The sequence below is a fragment of the Dermacentor variabilis genome, chromosome 11 (genome assembly GCF_050947875.1).
Source record: "Dermacentor variabilis isolate Ectoservices chromosome 11, ASM5094787v1, whole genome shotgun sequence".
In the NCBI taxonomy this organism is placed as follows: domain Eukaryota; kingdom Metazoa; phylum Arthropoda; class Arachnida; order Ixodida; family Ixodidae; genus Dermacentor; species Dermacentor variabilis.
In genome coordinates, this window is record NC_134578.1 from 86,208,219 (window position 1) to 86,227,924 (window position 19,706).

A 19,706-nucleotide genomic window follows, 5' to 3' on the forward strand; every position below is an offset into this window, starting at 1 on the left:
TGTTGCGCCACGTTATAGAAATAAGTACCGAGCTCCTACAGAGATCCCATCAGGCAAGAGCGGCAACGCGAGATTTGGAGAATAAGTTAAACAAAAGAACTCAGGGGCAACTTCCACTTGTCCTTTCCAGTTGACGCGATAAAGTAGGGTAGGAGGAGTAATTCTCGGACCTCGATGCGACGCTTATCGTCGTTATTTCACATGTGTTAACGACGCATCTGACCTTATGTATACAGGCCGACGTGGCAGGAACGCAAGGAAAAAAAAAATACTCGCACGTTCAAAAAAGTGGAGAAGCTCTATGGAAGCATATGTTTGGTCAGCATACCCAGAAAAAAAAAAGTTATTTTGGCAGGTGTTCCTTCCGCCGTGCAGCGATGAATGATTCTGCAGACGGCGTGCGGCATTTGCCGAGTCACCTGCTGCAGAACCGTCCGAAGGTGCTGGCGCGTCACCCCTAGGGGCAAACAGGTATCACGGCATTTCTGGCATCGGGGACTTCACTGTTCTGATTTCTCTGTTTATATTTACGATAACGTATGATATGTCATACGTAGTTCATAGTTTAGGGTAAGAACATACTTTCCAGGAGCAAAAATATTTTGGAGCCTCCGCTATGGCTATCAAAACAAAAAGGCATTCTGCAGCTTCGCATCAGCAGATTTAACATTCGGATTGCAGTACTTTTGCTGGTAAAGGCAGATATGAGCGCAGGTACTTCTATGTGTAGGTGCTTAGTAGTACTTCGCGAAAAGAATTACTTCCGATTTCGCACGATAACGCGGCCTCTATACACGAGAGTCTCACATCAGATGGAGATTGCATATTGTGTATACAAGCCAGAGTGTGTGTTTGGTTTGTGCTTTGACTAGCCATCGTCGAAAATGGGGCTTTATAGACGGACATTTACAGTGGTACTATGTTGTGAAATAAAGTTAGCTTTTCTGAAACTGCGCATTTTATGGTGGAATGAATAAGCTTCGTATTTTCTTGGTACAGTCCTTTAAGTTCATCTGACTTGTGGGCAGTAACACATTTTATATCCGCTGCGAATCATTACGGATTTTTTTTTTCGCGTCTTCATTGGAATACTGCACGAACTCGGTCAGGCATACCAGGTGCCTTATATGTGTCCTGTTGTAAATATATAAGAAACTGCACCTCAAACATGGTAATCTTATATTTTCTACAATGACTTTCCTTTGCGTATGTTTGAGTTGGGGCGGTTAGTTTATTCCGAATCAGCTATAGGAATGTCTTTATTATGCATCACAGGGTAGTTTCTCTTGAAGAACGCAATTTTCGCCGTATAAAATACATTTCACCAGTATTGCTTTCCGTAGAGCGGCAATATCTTGTTGCTGCGCACCCTCTGTGGTTAAGATCCTCTGGTGTTCCTCGTACTCCGATGCTTCTTGCGCCCTAATGAAAAGTAATGACGAACGCGTAGCTGAATGGCGGTGTAGAGGCGAGGAATTCTTTTATTTGTGTTGAAATATGGCAGGGAAAGCGCACATTGCTTTTAAGAATGGCAAAGACGTGTTTCGCCTTGTAGCTAGAATGAACACCTTAGACAAGTATTCAAGAGCTGCTAGAGAAGTGTATAAAACTGTGCTCGAAAATCTTTCTGGGACATATTGTGTTGATCAATGATATAGACGCTGTTGAACACGCCACTAACGCTAGTATGTAAACGGGGTTTAAAGGTTTAGAGTGAGGTGGCCGATAACTTGTTCGTTTAGAAATATTTGTCAAAAACCATCAGCCTCCTATGGTGCAATTGAACCCCTTGAGGTGAGGTAACTTAAGAGAGACATATGATTAGCACGATATCACACAATGTTCGAATATCAAATGAATAAAGTATGACTTATTGGCTTTCTAATTATGCTAGTGAAGCAACCTGTTGCAATTGCAAAAGTAAGAAGAGTTCAGAATTCCTGTAATGGAAGTACAGCGTCATTGCTCCTGGCTGTCATACTGAATTTTTCTTTCCCTTTAATAGGAATACTTTGAAGCTTAACAATCGAAATCTTGTTAAATGTCTATCAGATCATATAATCTGATGCATAAGTTGTGTCCACCAGCTGCACTACGCACCTGATGAGGCAGAATCGTGTTTTAGGTCCGAAATAACAATTTAAAAAATGTATACATTTTTACTGAGAACTGAGAAGTTGTAAGTATTAGCGAATGAAATGATGTCATTGAAAGCCATTTGTTTGTTTTAGTGCGAATAGCATTTTTGGCATTGTCCGATCAGTTTTCTTTCCGAATATCTACCTAGCCGTTTTCGTGGAATGATCGTGAAGATAGTGCAATCTAATAACCTATGCCTATCCCGAAAAAGATGCAATCTAAAAATGTGAGCCTAACCTGGTTCGGCACTCTTAAATGAAAAAAAAAAAATATATATATATATATACATTATATATATATATATATATATATATATATATTATATTATATTATACTTCGGGAGCTATGACTGATGCTTTTCTATATATATGTATTCATCTCATCTATGCGATCGCATGCGCGTGCTGTTTCTTTGTCTCTGCGTTTAGTAGTTAAGAGAGTCAGTTTAAGGGCGGAGAAGAGGGAAGGAAAGGAAAGCAAACTTGCAGCGCCGTGGTTTTAAAGCGCAACCGTGGTAGAGAAACGGAAAGGCGATATAAGCATTCGTGGCCATGATACGCACACGACAAACTGCCTTAAGGTATTTAGAATTGAGGGGTAGTTTCGTTAACAAACTATAACACGGCAATCAGCACTCGAATATAATTATAACCCTAATAATAATTGTAAATATTCATCTCATCTAGATACTATAGATGAGATGAATATTTACAATTATTATTAGGGTTATAATTATATTCGAGTGCTGATTGCCGTGTTATAGTTTGTTAACGAAACTACCCCTCAATTCTAAATACCTTAAGGCAGTTTGTCGTGTGCGTATCATGGCCACGAATGCTTATATCGCCTTTCCGTTTCTCTACCACGGTTGCGCTTTAAAACCACGGCGCTGCAAGTTTGCTTTCCTTTCCTTCCCTCTTCTCCGCCCTTAAACTGACTCTCTTAACTACTAAACGCAGAGACAAAGAAACAGCACGCGCATGCGATCGCATAGATGAGATGAATACATATATATAGAAAAGCATCAGTCATAGCTCCCGAAGTATAATATAATATAATATAGAATAGCTCTCGAGGATAGCTATTCCGGCGGCTAGCTTCCCACGCTATGCGTGCCGTCCTCGCACCTGTTAAAACATTTCCTAGACGCTAGAACTATACCATTCCTACGCAACCTTGAGCGATCGGAAAGCGCGTTTTCCACGCCTGGTCGGCGGAGAGGGGGGGCTTCGTTCCGGCCGCGAAGCTCTCCACATCCCCGTAAGGAGCCTGGCGGTGGTCTCGTGCGGACGATGCCCTCTCGGTGAGCGCATATTTCCCCCCTCATCTTTTAAGAGATTCAATACATACAAGCATTTGTCTCGCAAACCAGATTTATTTCGAGGGAATTTTCCACGTCTCAATTATTTCTCTCGTCGTATTCGAGTGCTCATTGCCGTGTTATAGTTTGTTAACGAAGCTTTCCCTCAAGTCTAAATATTGTAAGGCAGTTTGTCGTGTGCGTATCATGGCCACGCATGCTTATATCGCCTTTCCGTTTCTCTACCACGGTTGCGCCTTAAAACCACGGCGCTGCAAGTTTGCTTTCTTTTCCTTCCCTCTTCTCCGCCCTTACACTGGCTCTCTTAACTACTACACGCAGAGGCAAGAAACAACGCGCGCTTTAGATACTATAGATGAGATGAATATTTACAATTATTATTAGGGTTATAATTATATTCGAGTGCTGATTGCCGTGTTATAGTTTGTTAACGAAACTACCCCTCAATTCGAAATACCTTAAGGCAGTTTGTCGTGTGCGTATCATGGCCACGCATGCTTATATCGCCTTTCCGTTTCTCTACCACGGTTGCGCCTTAAAACCACGGCGCTGCAAGTTTGCTTTCTTTTCCTTCCCTCTTCTCCGCCCTTACACTGGCTCTCTTAACTACTACACGCAGAGGCAAGAAACAACGCGCGCTTTAGATACTATAGATAAGATGAATATTTACAATTATTATTAGGGTTATAATTATATTCGAGTGCTGATTGCCGTGTTATAGTTTGTTAACGAAACTACCCCTCAATTCTAAATACCTTAAGGCAGTTTGTCGTGTGCGTATCATGGCCACGAATGCTTATATCGCCTTTCCGTTTCTCTACCACGGTTGCGCTTTAAAACCACGGCGCTGCAAGTTTGCTTTCCTTTCCTTCCCTCTTCTCCGCCCTTAAACTGACTCTCTTAACTACTACACGCAGAGACAAAGAAACAGCACGCGCATGCGATCGCATAGATGAGATGAATACATATATATAGAAAAGCATCAGTCATAGCTCCCGAAGTATAATATAATATAATATAGAATAGCTCTCGAAGATAGCTATTCCGGCGGCTAGCTTCCCACGCTATGCGTGCCGTCCTCGCACCTGTTAAAACTTTTCCTAGACGCTAGAACTATACCATTCCTACGCAACCTTGAGCGATCGGAAAGCGCGTTTTCCACGCCTGGTCGGCGGAGAGGGGGGGCTTCGTTCCGGCCGCGAAGCTCTCCACATCCCCGTAAGGAGCCTGGCGGTGGTCTCGTGCGGACGATGCCCTCTCGGTGAGCGCATATTTCCCCCCTCATCTTTTAAGAGATTCAATACATACAAGCATTTGTCTCGCAAACCAGATTTATTTCGAGGGAATTTTCCACGTCTCAATTATTTCTCTCGTCGTATTCGAGTGCTCATTGCCGTGTTATAGTTTGTTAACGAAGCTTTCCCTCAAGTCTAAATATTGTAAGGCAGTTTGTCGTGTGCGTATCATGGCCACGCATGCTTATATCGCCTTTCCGTTTCTCTACCACGGTTGCGCCTTAAAACCACGGCGCTGCAAGTTTGCTTTCTTTTCCTTCCCTCTTCTCCGCCCTTACACTGGCTCTCTTAACTACTACACGCAGAGGCAAGAAACAACGCGCGCTTTAGATACTATAGATGAGATGAATATTTACAATTATTATTAGGGTTATAATTATATTCGAGTGCTGATTGCCGTGTTATAGTTTGTTAACGAAACTACCCCTCAATTCGAAATACCTTAAGGCAGTTTGTCGTGTGCGTATCATGGCCACGCATGCTTATATCGCCTTTCCGTTTCTCTACCACGGTTGCGCCTTAAAACCACGGCGCTGCAAGTTTGCTTTCTTTTCCTTCCCTCTTCTCCGCCCTTACACTGGCTCTCTTAACTACTACACGCAGAGGCAAGAAACAACGCGCGCTTTAGATACTATAGATGAGATGAATATTTACAATTATTATTAGGGTTATAATTATATTCGAGTGCTGATTGCCGTGTTATAGTTTGTTAACGAAACTACCCCTCAATTCTAAATACCTTAAGGCAGTTTGTCGTGTGCGTATCATGGCCACGAATGCTTATATCGCCTTTCCGTTTCTCTACCACGGTTGCGCTTTAAAACCACGGCGCTGCAAGTTTGCTTTCCTTTCCTTCCCTCTTCTCCGCCCTTAAACTGACTCTCTTAACTACTACACGCAGAGACAAAGAAACAGCACGCGCATGCGATCGCATAGATGAGATGAATACATATATATAGAAAAGCATCAGTCATAGCTCCCGAAGTATAATATAATATAATATAGAATAGCTCTCGAAGATAGCTATTCCGGCGGCTAGCTTCCCACGCTATGCGTGCCGTCCTCGCACCTGTTAAAACTTTTCCTAGACGCTAGAACTATACCATTCCTACGCAACCTTGAGCGATCGGAAAGCGCGTTTTCCACGCCTGGTCGGCGGAGAGGGGGGGCTTCGTTCCGGCCGCGAAGCTCTCCACATCCCCGTAAGGAGCCTGGCGGTGGTCTCGTGCGGACGATGCCCTCTCGGTGAGCGCATATTTCCCCCCTCATCTTTTAAGAGATTCAATACATACAAGCATTTGTCTCGCAAACCAGATTTATTTCGAGGGAATTTTCCACGTCTCAATTATTTCTCTCGTCGTATTCGAGTGCTCATTGCCGTGTTATAGTTTGTTAACGAAGCTTTCCCTCAAGTCTAAATATTGTAAGGCAGTTTGTCGTGTGCGTATCATGGCCACGCATGCTTATATCGCCTTTCCGTTTCTCTACCACGGTTGCGCCTTAAAACCACGGCGCTGCAAGTTTGCTTTCTTTTCCTTCCCTCTTCTCCGCCCTTACACTGGCTCTCTTAACTACTACACGCAGAGGCAAGAAACAACGCGCGCTTTAGATACTATAGATGAGATGAATATTTACAATTATTATTAGGGTTATAATTATATTCGAGTGCTGATTGCCGTGTTATAGTTTGTTAACGAAACTACCCCTCAATTCGAAATACCTTAAGGCAGTTTGTCGTGTGCGTATCATGGCCACGCATGCTTATATCGCCTTTCCGTTTCTCTACCACGGTTGCGCCTTAAAACCACGGCGCTGCAAGTTTGCTTTCTTTTCCTTCCCTCTTCTCCGCCCTTACACTGGCTCTCTTAACTACTACACGCAGAGGCAAGAAACAACGCGCGCTTTAGATACTATAGATGAGATGAATATTTACAATTATTATTAGGGTTATAATTATATTCGAGTGCTGATTGCCGTGTTATAGTTTGTTAACGAAACTACCCCTCAATTCTAAATACCTTAAGGCAGTTTGTCGTGTGCGTATCATGGCCACGAATGCTTATATCGCCTTTCCGTTTCTCTACCACGGTTGCGCTTTAAAACCACGGCGCTGCAAGTTTGCTTTCCTTTCCTTCCCTCTTCTCCGCCCTTAAACTGACTCTCTTAACTACTACACGCAGAGACAAAGAAACAGCACGCGCATGCGATCGCATAGATGAGATGAATACATATATATAGAAAAGCATCAGTCATAGCTCCCGAAGTATAATATAATATAATATAGAATAGCTCTCGAAGATAGCTATTCCGGCGGCTAGCTTCCCACGCTATGCGTGCCGTCCTCGCACCTGTTAAAACTTTTCCTAGACGCTAGAACTATACCATTCCTACGCAACCTTGAGCGATCGGAAAGCGCGTTTTCCACGCCTGGTCGGCGGAGAGGGGGGGCTTCGTTCCGGCCGCGAAGCTCTCCACATCCCCGTAAGGAGCCTGGCGGTGGTCTCGTGCGGACGATGCCCTCTCGGTGAGCGCATATTTCCCCCCTCATCTTTTAAGAGATTCAATACATACAAGCATTTGTCTCGCAAACCAGATTTATTTCGAGGGAATTTTCCACGTCTCAATTATTTCTCTCGTCGTATTCGAGTGCTCATTGCCGTGTTATAGTTTGTTAACGAAGCTTTCCCTCAAGTCTAAATATTGTAAGGCAGTTTGTCGTGTGCGTATCATGGCCACGCATGCTTATATCGCCTTTCCGTTTCTCTACCACGGTTGCGCCTTAAAACCACGGCGCTGCAAGTTTGCTTTCTTTTCCTTCCCTCTTCTCCGCCCTTACACTGGCTCTCTTAACTACTACACGCAGAGGCAAGAAACAACGCGCGCTTTAGATACTATAGATGAGATGAATATTTACAATTATTATTAGGGTTATAATTATATTCGAGTGCTGATTGCCGTGTTATAGTTTGTTAACGAAACTACCCCTCAATTCGAAATACCTTAAGGCAGTTTGTCGTGTGCGTATCATGGCCACGCATGCTTATATCGCCTTTCCGTTTCTCTACCACGGTTGCGCCTTAAAACCACGGCGCTGCAAGTTTGCTTTCTTTTCCTTCCCTCTTCTCCGCCCTTACACTGGCTCTCTTAACTACTAAACGCAGAGGCAAGAAACAACGCGCGCTTTAGATACTATAGATGAGATGAATATTTACAATTATTATTAGGGTTATAATTATATTCGAGTGCTGATTGCCGTGTTATAGTTTGTTAACGAAACTACCCCTCAATTCTAAATACCTTAAGGCAGTTTGTCGTGTGCGTATCATGGCCACGAATGCTTATATCGCCTTTCCGTTTCTCTACCACGGTTGCGCTTTAAAACCACGGCGCTGCAAGTTTGCTTTCCTTTCCTTCCCTCTTCTCCGCCCTTAAACTGACTCTCTTAACTACTACACGCAGAGACAAAGAAACAGCACGCGCATGCGATCGCATAGATGAGATGAATACATATATATAGAAAAGCATCAGTCATAGCTCCCGAAGTATAATATAATATAATATAGAATAGCTCTCGAAGATAGCTATTCCGGCGGCTAGCTTCCCACGCTATGCGTGCCGTCCTCGCACCTGTTAAAACTTTTCCTAGACGCTAGAACTATACCATTCCTACGCAACCTTGAGCGATCGGAAAGCGCGTTTTCCACGCCTGGTCGGCGGAGAGGGGGGGCTTCGTTCCGGCCGCGAAGCTCTCCACATCCCCGTAAGGAGCCTGGCGGTGGTCTCGTGCGGACGATGCCCTCTCGGTGAGCGCATATTTCCCCCCTCATCTTTTAAGAGATTCAATACATACAAGCATTTGTCTCGCAAACCAGATTTATTTCGAGGGAATTTTCCACGTCTCAATTATTTCTCTCGTCGTATTCGAGTGCTCATTGCCGTGTTATAGTTTGTTAACGAAGCTTTCCCTCAAGTCTAAATATTGTAAGGCAGTTTGTCGTGTGCGTATCATGGCCACGCATGCTTATATCGCCTTTCCGTTTCTCTACCACGGTTGCGCCTTAAAACCACGGCGCTGCAAGTTTGCTTTCTTTTCCTTCCCTCTTCTCCGCCCTTACACTGGCTCTCTTAACTACTACACGCAGAGGCAAGAAACAACGCGCGCTTTAGATACTATAGATGAGATGAATATTTACAATTATTATTAGGGTTATAATTATATTCGAGTGCTGATTGCCGTGTTATAGTTTGTTAACGAAACTACCCCTCAATTCGAAATACCTTAAGGCAGTTTGTCGTGTGCGTATCATGGCCACGCATGCTTATATCGCCTTTCCGTTTCTCTACCACGGTTGCGCCTTAAAACCACGGCGCTGCAAGTTTGCTTTCTTTTCCTTCCCTCTTCTCCGCCCTTACACTGGCTCTCTTAACTACTACACGCAGAGGCAAGAAACAACGCGCGCTTTAGATACTATAGATGAGATGAATATTTACAATTATTATTAGGGTTATAATTATATTCGAGTGCTGATTGCCGTGTTATAGTTTGTTAACGAAACTACCCCTCAATTCTAAATACCTTAAGGCAGTTTGTCGTGTGCGTATCATGGCCACGAATGCTTATATCGCCTTTCCGTTTCTCTACCACGGTTGCGCTTTAAAACCACGGCGCTGCAAGTTTGCTTTCCTTTCCTTCCCTCTTCTCCGCCCTTAAACTGACTCTCTTAACTACTACACGCAGAGACAAAGAAACAGCACGCGCATGCGATCGCATAGATGAGATGAATACATATATATAGAAAAGCATCAGTCATAGCTCCCGAAGTATAATATAATATAATATAGAATAGCTCTCGAAGATAGCTATTCCGGCGGCTAGCTTCCCACGCTATGCGTGCCGTCCTCGCACCTGTTAAAACTTTTCCTAGACGCTAGAACTATACCATTCCTACGCAACCTTGAGCGATCGGAAAGCGCGTTTTCCACGCCTGGTCGGCGGAGAGGGGGGGCTTCGTTCCGGCCGCGAAGCTCTCCACATCCCCGTAAGGAGCCTGGCGGTGGTCTCGTGCGGACGATGCCCTCTCGGTGAGCGCATATTTCCCCCCTCATCTTTTAAGAGATTCAATACATACAAGCATTTGTCTCGCAAACCAGATTTATTTCGAGGGAATTTTCCACGTCTCAATTATTTCTCTCGTCGTATTCGAGTGCTCATTGCCGTGTTATAGTTTGTTAACGAAGCTTTCCCTCAAGTCTAAATATTGTAAGGCAGTTTGTCGTGTGCGTATCATGGCCACGCATGCTTATATCGCCTTTCCGTTTCTCTACCACGGTTGCGCCTTAAAACCACGGCGCTGCAAGTTTGCTTTCTTTTCCTTCCCTCTTCTCCGCCCTTACACTGGCTCTCTTAACTACTACACGCAGAGGCAAGAAACAACGCGCGCTTTAGATACTATAGATGAGATGAATATTTACAATTATTATTAGGGTTATAATTATATTCGAGTGCTGATTGCCGTGTTATAGTTTGTTAACGAAACTACCCCTCAATTCGAAATACCTTAAGGCAGTTTGTCGTGTGCGTATCATGGCCACGCATGCTTATATCGCCTTTCCGTTTCTCTACCACGGTTGCGCCTTAAAACCACGGCGCTGCAAGTTTGCTTTCTTTTCCTTCCCTCTTCTCCGCCCTTACACTGGCTCTCTTAACTACTACACGCAGAGGCAAGAAACAACGCGCGCTTTAGATACTATAGATGAGATGAATATTTACAATTATTATTAGGGTTATAATTATATTCGAGTGCTGATTGCCGTGTTATAGTTTGTTAACGAAACTACCCCTCAATTCTAAATACCTTAAGGCAGTTTGTCGTGTGCGTATCATGGCCACGAATGCTTATATCGCCTTTCCGTTTCTCTACCACGGTTGCGCTTTAAAACCACGGCGCTGCAAGTTTGCTTTCCTTTCCTTCCCTCTTCTCCGCCCTTAAACTGACTCTCTTAACTACTACACGCAGAGACAAAGAAACAGCACGCGCATGCGATCGCATAGATGAGATGAATACATATATATAGAAAAGCATCAGTCATAGCTCCCGAAGTATAATATAATATAATATAGAATAGCTCTCGAAGATAGCTATTCCGGCGGCTAGCTTCCCACGCTATGCGTGCCGTCCTCGCACCTGTTAAAACTTTTCCTAGACGCTAGAACTATACCATTCCTACGCAACCTTGAGCGATCGGAAAGCGCGTTTTCCACGCCTGGTCGGCGGAGAGGGGGGGCTTCGTTCCGGCCGCGAAGCTCTCCACATCCCCGTAAGGAGCCTGGCGGTGGTCTCGTGCGGACGATGCCCTCTCGGTGAGCGCATATTTCCCCCCTCATCTTTTAAGAGATTCAATACATACAAGCATTTGTCTCGCAAACCAGATTTATTTCGAGGGAATTTTCCACGTCTCAATTATTTCTCTCGTCGTATTCGAGTGCTCATTGCCGTGTTATAGTTTGTTAACGAAGCTTTCCCTCAAGTCTAAATATTGTAAGGCAGTTTGTCGTGTGCGTATCATGGCCACGCATGCTTATATCGCCTTTCCGTTTCTCTACCACGGTTGCGCCTTAAAACCACGGCGCTGCAAGTTTGCTTTCTTTTCCTTCCCTCTTCTCCGCCCTTACACTGGCTCTCTTAACTACTACACGCAGAGGCAAGAAACAACGCGCGCTTTAGATACTATAGATGAGATGAATATTTACAATTATTATTAGGGTTATAATTATATTCGAGTGCTGATTGCCGTGTTATAGTTTGTTAACGAAACTACCCCTCAATTCGAAATACCTTAAGGCAGTTTGTCGTGTGCGTATCATGGCCACGCATGCTTATATCGCCTTTCCGTTTCTCTACCACGGTTGCGCCTTAAAACCACGGCGCTGCAAGTTTGCTTTCTTTTCCTTCCCTCTTCTCCGCCCTTACACTGGCTCTCTTAACTACTACACGCAGAGGCAAGAAACAACGCGCGCTTTAGATACTATAGATGAGATGAATATTTACAATTATTATTAGGGTTATAATTATATTCGAGTGCTGATTGCCGTGTTATAGTTTGTTAACGAAACTACCCCTCAATTCTAAATACCTTAAGGCAGTTTGTCGTGTGCGTATCATGGCCACGAATGCTTATATCGCCTTTCCGTTTCTCTACCACGGTTGCGCTTTAAAACCACGGCGCTGCAAGTTTGCTTTCCTTTCCTTCCCTCTTCTCCGCCCTTAAACTGACTCTCTTAACTACTACACGCAGAGACAAAGAAACAGCACGCGCATGCGATCGCATAGATGAGATGAATACATATATATAGAAAAGCATCAGTCATAGCTCCCGAAGTATAATATAATATAATATAGAATAGCTCTCGAAGATAGCTATTCCGGCGGCTAGCTTCCCACGCTATGCGTGCCGTCCTCGCACCTGTTAAAACTTTTCCTAGACGCTAGAACTATACCATTCCTACGCAACCTTGAGCGATCGGAAAGCGCGTTTTCCACGCCTGGTCGGCGGAGAGGGGGGGCTTCGTTCCGGCCGCGAAGCTCTCCACATCCCCGTAAGGAGCCTGGCGGTGGTCTCGTGCGGACGATGCCCTCTCGGTGAGCGCATATTTCCCCCCTCATCTTTTAAGAGATTCAATACATACAAGCATTTGTCTCGCAAACCAGATTTATTTCGAGGGAATTTTCCACGTCTCAATTATTTCTCTCGTCGTATTCGAGTGCTCATTGCCGTGTTATAGTTTGTTAACGAAGCTTTCCCTCAAGTCTAAATATTGTAAGGCAGTTTGTCGTGTGCGTATCATGGCCACGCATGCTTATATCGCCTTTCCGTTTCTCTACCACGGTTGCGCCTTAAAACCACGGCGCTGCAAGTTTGCTTTCTTTTCCTTCCCTCTTCTCCGCCCTTACACTGGCTCTCTTAACTACTACACGCAGAGGCAAGAAACAACGCGCGCTTTAGATACTATAGATGAGATGAATATTTACAATTATTATTAGGGTTATAATTATATTCGAGTGCTGATTGCCGTGTTATAGTTTGTTAACGAAACTACCCCTCAATTCGAAATACCTTAAGGCAGTTTGTCGTGTGCGTATCATGGCCACGCATGCTTATATCGCCTTTCCGTTTCTCTACCACGGTTGCGCCTTAAAACCACGGCGCTGCAAGTTTGCTTTCTTTTCCTTCCCTCTTCTCCGCCCTTACACTGGCTCTCTTAACTACTACACGCAGAGGCAAGAAACAACGCGCGCTTTAGATACTATAGATGAGATGAATATTTACAATTATTATTAGGGTTATAATTATATTCGAGTGCTGATTGCCGTGTTATAGTTTGTTAACGAAACTACCCCTCAATTCTAAATACCTTAAGGCAGTTTGTCGTGTGCGTATCATGGCCACGAATGCTTATATCGCCTTTCCGTTTCTCTACCACGGTTGCGCTTTAAAACCACGGCGCTGCAAGTTTGCTTTCCTTTCCTTCCCTCTTCTCCGCCCTTAAACTGACTCTCTTAACTACTACACGCAGAGACAAAGAAACACCACGCGCATGCGATCGCATAGATGAGATGAATACATATATATAGAAAAGCATCAGTCATAGCTCCCGAAGTATAATATAATATAATATAGAATAGCTCTCGAAGATAGCTATTCCGGCGGCTAGCTTCCCACGCTATGCGTGCCGTCCTCGCACCTGTTAAAACTTTTCCTAGACGCTAGAACTATACCATTCCTACGCAACCTTGAGCGATCGGAAAGCGCGTTTTCCACGCCTGGTCGGCGGAGAGGGGGGGCTTCGTTCCGGCCGCGAAGCTCTCCACATCCCCGTAAGGAGCCTGGCGGTGGTCTCGTGCGGACGATGCCCTCTCGGTGAGCGCATATTTCCCCCCTCATCTTTTAAGAGATTCAATACATACAAGCATTTGTCTCGCAAACCAGATTTATTTCGAGGGAATTTTCCACGTCTCAATTATTTCTCTCGTCGTATTCGAGTGCTCATTGCCGTGTTATAGTTTGTTAACGAAGCTTTCCCTCAAGTCTAAATATTGTAAGGCAGTTTGTCGTGTGCGTATCATGGCCACGCATGCTTATATCGCCTTTCCGTTTCTCTACCACGGTTGCGCCTTAAAACCACGGCGCTGCAAGTTTGCTTTCTTTTCCTTCCCTCTTCTCCGCCCTTACACTGGCTCTCTTAACTACTACACGCAGAGGCAAGAAACAACGCGCGCTTTAGATACTATAGATGAGATGAATATTTACAATTATTATTAGGGTTATAATTATATTCGAGTGCTGATTGCCGTGTTATAGTTTGTTAACGAAACTACCCCTCAATTCGAAATACCTTAAGGCAGTTTGTCGTGTGCGTATCATGGCCACGCATGCTTATATCGCCTTTCCGTTTCTCTACCACGGTTGCGCCTTAAAACCACGGCGCTGCAAGTTTGCTTTCTTTTCCTTCCCTCTTCTCCGCCCTTACACTGGCTCTCTTAACTACTACACGCAGAGGCAAGAAACAACGCGCGCTTTAGATACTATAGATGAGATGAATATTTACAATTATTATTAGGGTTATAATTATATTCGAGTGCTGATTGCCGTGTTATAGTTTGTTAACGAAACTACCCCTCAATTCTAAATACCTTAAGGCAGTTTGTCGTGTGCGTATCATGGCCACGAATGCTTATATCGCCTTTCCGTTTCTCTACCACGGTTGCGCTTTAAAACCACGGCGCTGCAAGTTTGCTTTCCTTTCCTTCCCTCTTCTCCGCCCTTAAACTGACTCTCTTAACTACTACACGCAGAGACAAAGAAACAGCACGCGCATGCGATCGCATAGATGAGATGAATACATATATATAGAAAAGCATCAGGCATAGCTCCCGAAGTATAATATAATATAATATAGAATAGCTCTCGAAGATAGCTATTCCGGCGGCTAGCTTCCCACGCTATGCGTGCCGTCCTCGCACCTGTTAAAACTTTTCCTAGACGCTAGAACTATACCATTCCTACGCAACCTTGAGCGATCGGAAAGCGCGTTTTCCACGCCTGGTCGGCGGAGAGGGGGGGCTTCGTTCCGGCCGCGAAGCTCTCCACATCCCCGTAAGGAGCCTGGCGGTGGTCTCGTGCGGACGATGCCCTCTCGGTGAGCGCATATTTCCCCCCTCATCTTTTAAGAGATTCAATACATACAAGCATTTGTCTCGCAAACCAGATTTATTTCGAGGGAATTTTCCACGTCTCAATTATTTCTCTCGTCGTATTCGAGTGCTCATTGCCGTGTTATAGTTTGTTAACGAAGCTTTCCCTCAAGTCTAAATATTGTAAGGCAGTTTGTCGTGTGCGTATCATGGCCACGCATGCTTATATCGCCTTTCCGTTTCTCTACCACGGTTGCGCCTTAAAACCACGGCGCTGCAAGTTTGCTTTCTTTTCCTTCCCTCTTCTCCGCCCTTACACTGGCTCTCTTAACTACTACACGCAGAGGCAAGAAACAACGCGCGCTTTAGATACTATAGATGAGATGAATATTTACAATTATTATTAGGGTTATAATTATATTCGAGTGCTGATTGCCGTGTTATAGTTTGTTAACGAAACTACCCCTCAATTCGAAATACCTTAAGGCAGTTTGTCGTGTGCGTATCATGGCCACGCATGCTTATATCGCCTTTCCGTTTCTCTACCACGGTTGCGCCTTAAAACCACGGCGCTGCAAGTTTGCTTTCTTTTCCTTCCCTCTTCTCCGCCCTTACACTGGCTCTCTTAACTACTACACGCAGAGGCAAGAAACAACGCGCGCTTTAGATACTATAGATGAGATGAATATTTACAATTATTATTAGGGTTATAATTATATTCGAGTGCTGATTGCCGTGTTATAGTTTGTTAACGAAACTACCCCTCAATTCTAAATACCTTAAGGCAGTTTGTCGTGTGCGTATCATGGCCACGAATGCTTATATCGCCTTTCCGTTTCTCTACCACGGTTGCGCTTTAAAACCACGGCGCTGCAAGTTTGCTTTCCTTTCCTTCCCTCTTCTCCGCCCTTAAACTGACTCTCTTAACTACTACACGCAGAGACAAAGAAACAGCACGCGCATGCGATCGCATAGATGAGATGAATACATATATATAGAAAAGCATCAGTCATAGCTCCCGAAGTATAATATAATATAATATAGAATAGCTCTCGAAGATAGCTATTCCGGCGGCTAGCTTCCCACGCTATGCGTGCCGTCCTCGCACCTGTTAAAACTTTTCCTAGACGCTAGAACTATACCATTCCTACGCAACCTTGAGCGATCGGAAAGCGCGTTTTCCACGCCTGGTCGGCGGAGAGGGGGGGCTTCGTTCCGGCCGCGAAGCTCTCCACATCCCCGTAAGGAGCCTGGCGGTGGTCTCGTGCGGACGATGCCCTCTCGGTGAGCGCATATTTCCCCCCTCATCTTTTAAGAGATTCAATACATACAAGCATTTGTCTCGCAAACCAGATTTATTTCGAGGGAATTTTCCACGTCTCAATTATTTCTCTCGTCGTATTCGAGTGCTCATTGCCGTGTTATAGTTTGTTAACGAAGCTTTCCCTCAAGTCTAAATATTGTAAGGCAGTTTGTCGTGTGCGTATCATGGCCACGCATGCTTATATCGCCTTTCCGTTTCTCTACCACGGTTGCGCCTTAAAACCACGGCGCTGCAAGTTTGCTTTCTTTTCCTTCCCTCTTCTCCGCCCTTACACTGGCTCTCTTAACTACTACACGCAGAGGCAAGAAACAACGCGCGCTTTAGATACTATAGATGAGATGAATATTTACAATTATTATTAGGGTTATAATTATATTCGAGTGCTGATTGCCGTGTTATAGTTTGTTAACGAAACTACCCCTCAATTCGAAATACCTTAAGGCAGTTTGTCGTGTGCGTATCATGGCCACGAATGCTTATATCGCCTTTCCGTTTCTCTACCACGGTTGCGCTTTAAAACCACGGCGCTGCAAGTTTGCTTTCCTTTCCTTCCCTCTTCTCCGCCCTTAAACTGACTCTCTTAACTACTACACGCAGAGACAAAGAAACAGCACGCGCATGCGATCGCATAGATGAGATGAATACATATATATAGAAAAGCATCAGGCATAGCTCCCGAAGTATAATATAATATAATATAGAATAGCTCTCGAAGATAGCTATTCCGGCGGCTAGCTTCCCACGCTATGCGTGCCGTCCTCGCACCTGTTAAAACTTTTCCTAGACGCTAGAACTATACCATTCCTACGCAACCTTGAGCGATCGGAAAGCGCGTTTTCCACGCCTGGTCGGCGGAGAGGGGGGGCTTCGTTCCGGCCGCGAAGCTCTCCACATCCCCGTAAGGAGCCTGGCGGTGGTCTCGTGCGGACGATGCCCTCTCGGTGAGCGCATATTTCCCCCCTCATCTTTTAAGAGATTCAATACATACAAGCATTTGTCTCGCAAACCAGATTTATTTCGAGGGAATTTTCCACGTCTCAATTATTTCTCTCGTCGTATTCGAGTGCTCATTGCCGTGTTATAGTTTGTTAACGAAGCTTTCCCTCAAGTCTAAATATTGTAAGGCAGTTTGTCGTGTGCGTATCATGGCCACGCATGCTTATATCGCCTTTCCGTTTCTCTACCACGGTTGCGCCTTAAAACCACGGCGCTGCAAGTTTGCTTTCTTTTCCTTCCCTCTTCTCCGCCCTTACACTGGCTCTCTTAACTACTACACGCAGAGGCAAGAAACAACGCGCGCTTTAGATACTATAGATGAGATGAATATTTACAATTATTATTAGGGTTATAATTATATTCGAGTGCTGATTGCCGTGTTATAGTTTGTTAACGAAACTACCCCTCAATTCGAAATACCTTAAGGCAGTTTGTCGTGTGCGTATCATGGCCACGCATGCTTATATCGCCTTTCCGTTTCTCTACCACGGTTGCGCCTTAAAACCACGGCGCTGCAAGTTTGCTTTCTTTTCCTTCCCTCTTCTCCGCCCTTACACTGGCTCTCTTAACTACTACACGCAGAGGCAAGAAACAACGCGCGCTTTAGATACTATAGATGAGATGAATATTTACAATTATTATTAGGGTTATAATTATATTCGAGTGCTGATTGCCGTGTTATAGTTTGTTAACGAAACTACCCCTCAATTCTAAATACCTTAAGGCAGTTTGTCGTGTGCGTATCATGGCCACGAATGCTTATATCGCCTTTCCGTTTCTCTACCACGGTTGCGCTTTAAAACCACGGCGCTGCAAGTTTGCTTTCCTTTCCTTCCCTCTTCTCCGCCCTTAAACTGACTCTCTTAACTACTACACGCAGAGACAAAGAAACAGCACGCGCATGCGATCGCATAGATGAGATGAATACATATATATAGAAAAGCATCAGTCATAGCTCCCGAAGTATAATATAATATAATATAGAATAGCTCTCGAAGATAGCTATTCCGGCGGCTAGCTTCCCACGCTATGCGTGCCGTCCTCGCACCTGTTAAAACTTTTCCTAGACGCTAGAACTATACCATTCCTACGCAACCTTGAGCGATCGGAAAGCGCGTTTTCCACGCCTGGTCGGCGGAGAGGGGGGGCTTCGTTCCGGCCGCGAAGCTCTCCACATCCCCGTAAGGAGCCTGGCGGTGGTCTCGTGCGGACGATGCCCTCTCGGTGAGCGCATATTTCCCCCCTCATCTTTTAAGAGATTCAATACATACAAGCATTTGTCTCGCAAACCAGATTTATTTCGAGGGAATTTTCCACGTCTCAATTATTTCTCTCGTCGTATTCGAGTGCTCATTGCCGTGTTATAGTTTGTTAACGAAGCTTTCCCTCAAGTCTAAATATTGTAAGGCAGTTTGTCGTGTGCGTATCATGGCCACGCATGCTTATATCGCCTTTCCGTTTCTCTACCACGGTTGCGCCTTAAAACCACGGCGCTGCAAGTTTGCTTTCTTTTCCTTCCCTCTTCTCCGCCCTTACACTGGCTCTCTTAACTACTACACGCAGAGGCAAGAAACAACGCGCGCTTTAGATACTATAGATGAGATGAATATTTACAATTATTATTAGGGTTATAATTATATTCGAGTGCTGATTGCCGTGTTATAGTTTGTTAACGAAACTACCCCTCAATTCGAAATACCTTAAGGCAGTTTGTCGTGTGCGTATCATGGCCACGCATGCTTATATCGCCTTTCCGTTTCTCTACCACGGTTGCGCCTTAAAACCACGGCGCTGCAAGTTTGCTTTCTTTTCCTTCCCTCTTCTCCGCCCTTACACTGGCTCTCTTAACTACTAAACGCAGAGGCAAGAAACAACGCGCGCTTTAGATACTATAGATGAGATGAATATTTACAATTATTATTAGGGTTATAATTATATTCGAGTGCTGATTGCCGTGTTATAGTTTGTTAACGAAACTACCCCTCAATTCTAAATACCTTAAGGCAGTTTGTCGTGTGCGTATCATGGCCACGAATGCTTATATCGCCTTTCCGTTTCTCTACCACGGTTGCGCTTTAAAACCACGGCGCTGCAAGTTTGCTTTCCTTTCCTTCCCTCTTCTCCGCCCTTAAACTGACTCTCTTAACTACTACACGCAGAGACAAAGAAACAGCACGCGCATGCGATCGCATAGATGAGATGAATACATATATATAGAAAAGCATCAGTCATAGCTCCCGAAGTATAATATAATATAATATAGAATAGCTCTCGAAGATAGCTATTCCGGCGGCTAGCTTCCCACGCTATGCGTGCCGTCCTCGCACCTGTTAAAACTTTTCCTAGACGCTAGAACTATACCATTCCTACGCAACCTTGAGCGATCGGAAAGCGCGTTTTCCACGCCTGGTCGGCGGAGAGGGGGGGCTTCGTTCCGG

The 19,706-nt window shown here is 44.7% G+C and overlaps 1 protein-coding gene across 1 annotated transcript in view; it reads left to right on the top strand.

Moving 5' to 3' along the window:
• Positions 1-393: 393 nt before the first annotated feature.
• LOC142564704 (transmembrane protein 45B-like) overlaps positions 394-19,706 on the top strand; it is a 33,494-nt gene continuing 14,181 nt past the window's right edge. The window contains exon 1 of the mRNA XM_075675839.1: positions 394-471. The gene's annotated coding sequence lies outside the window, so the exon portion shown is untranslated. The remainder of the gene's footprint in view (positions 472-19,706) is intronic.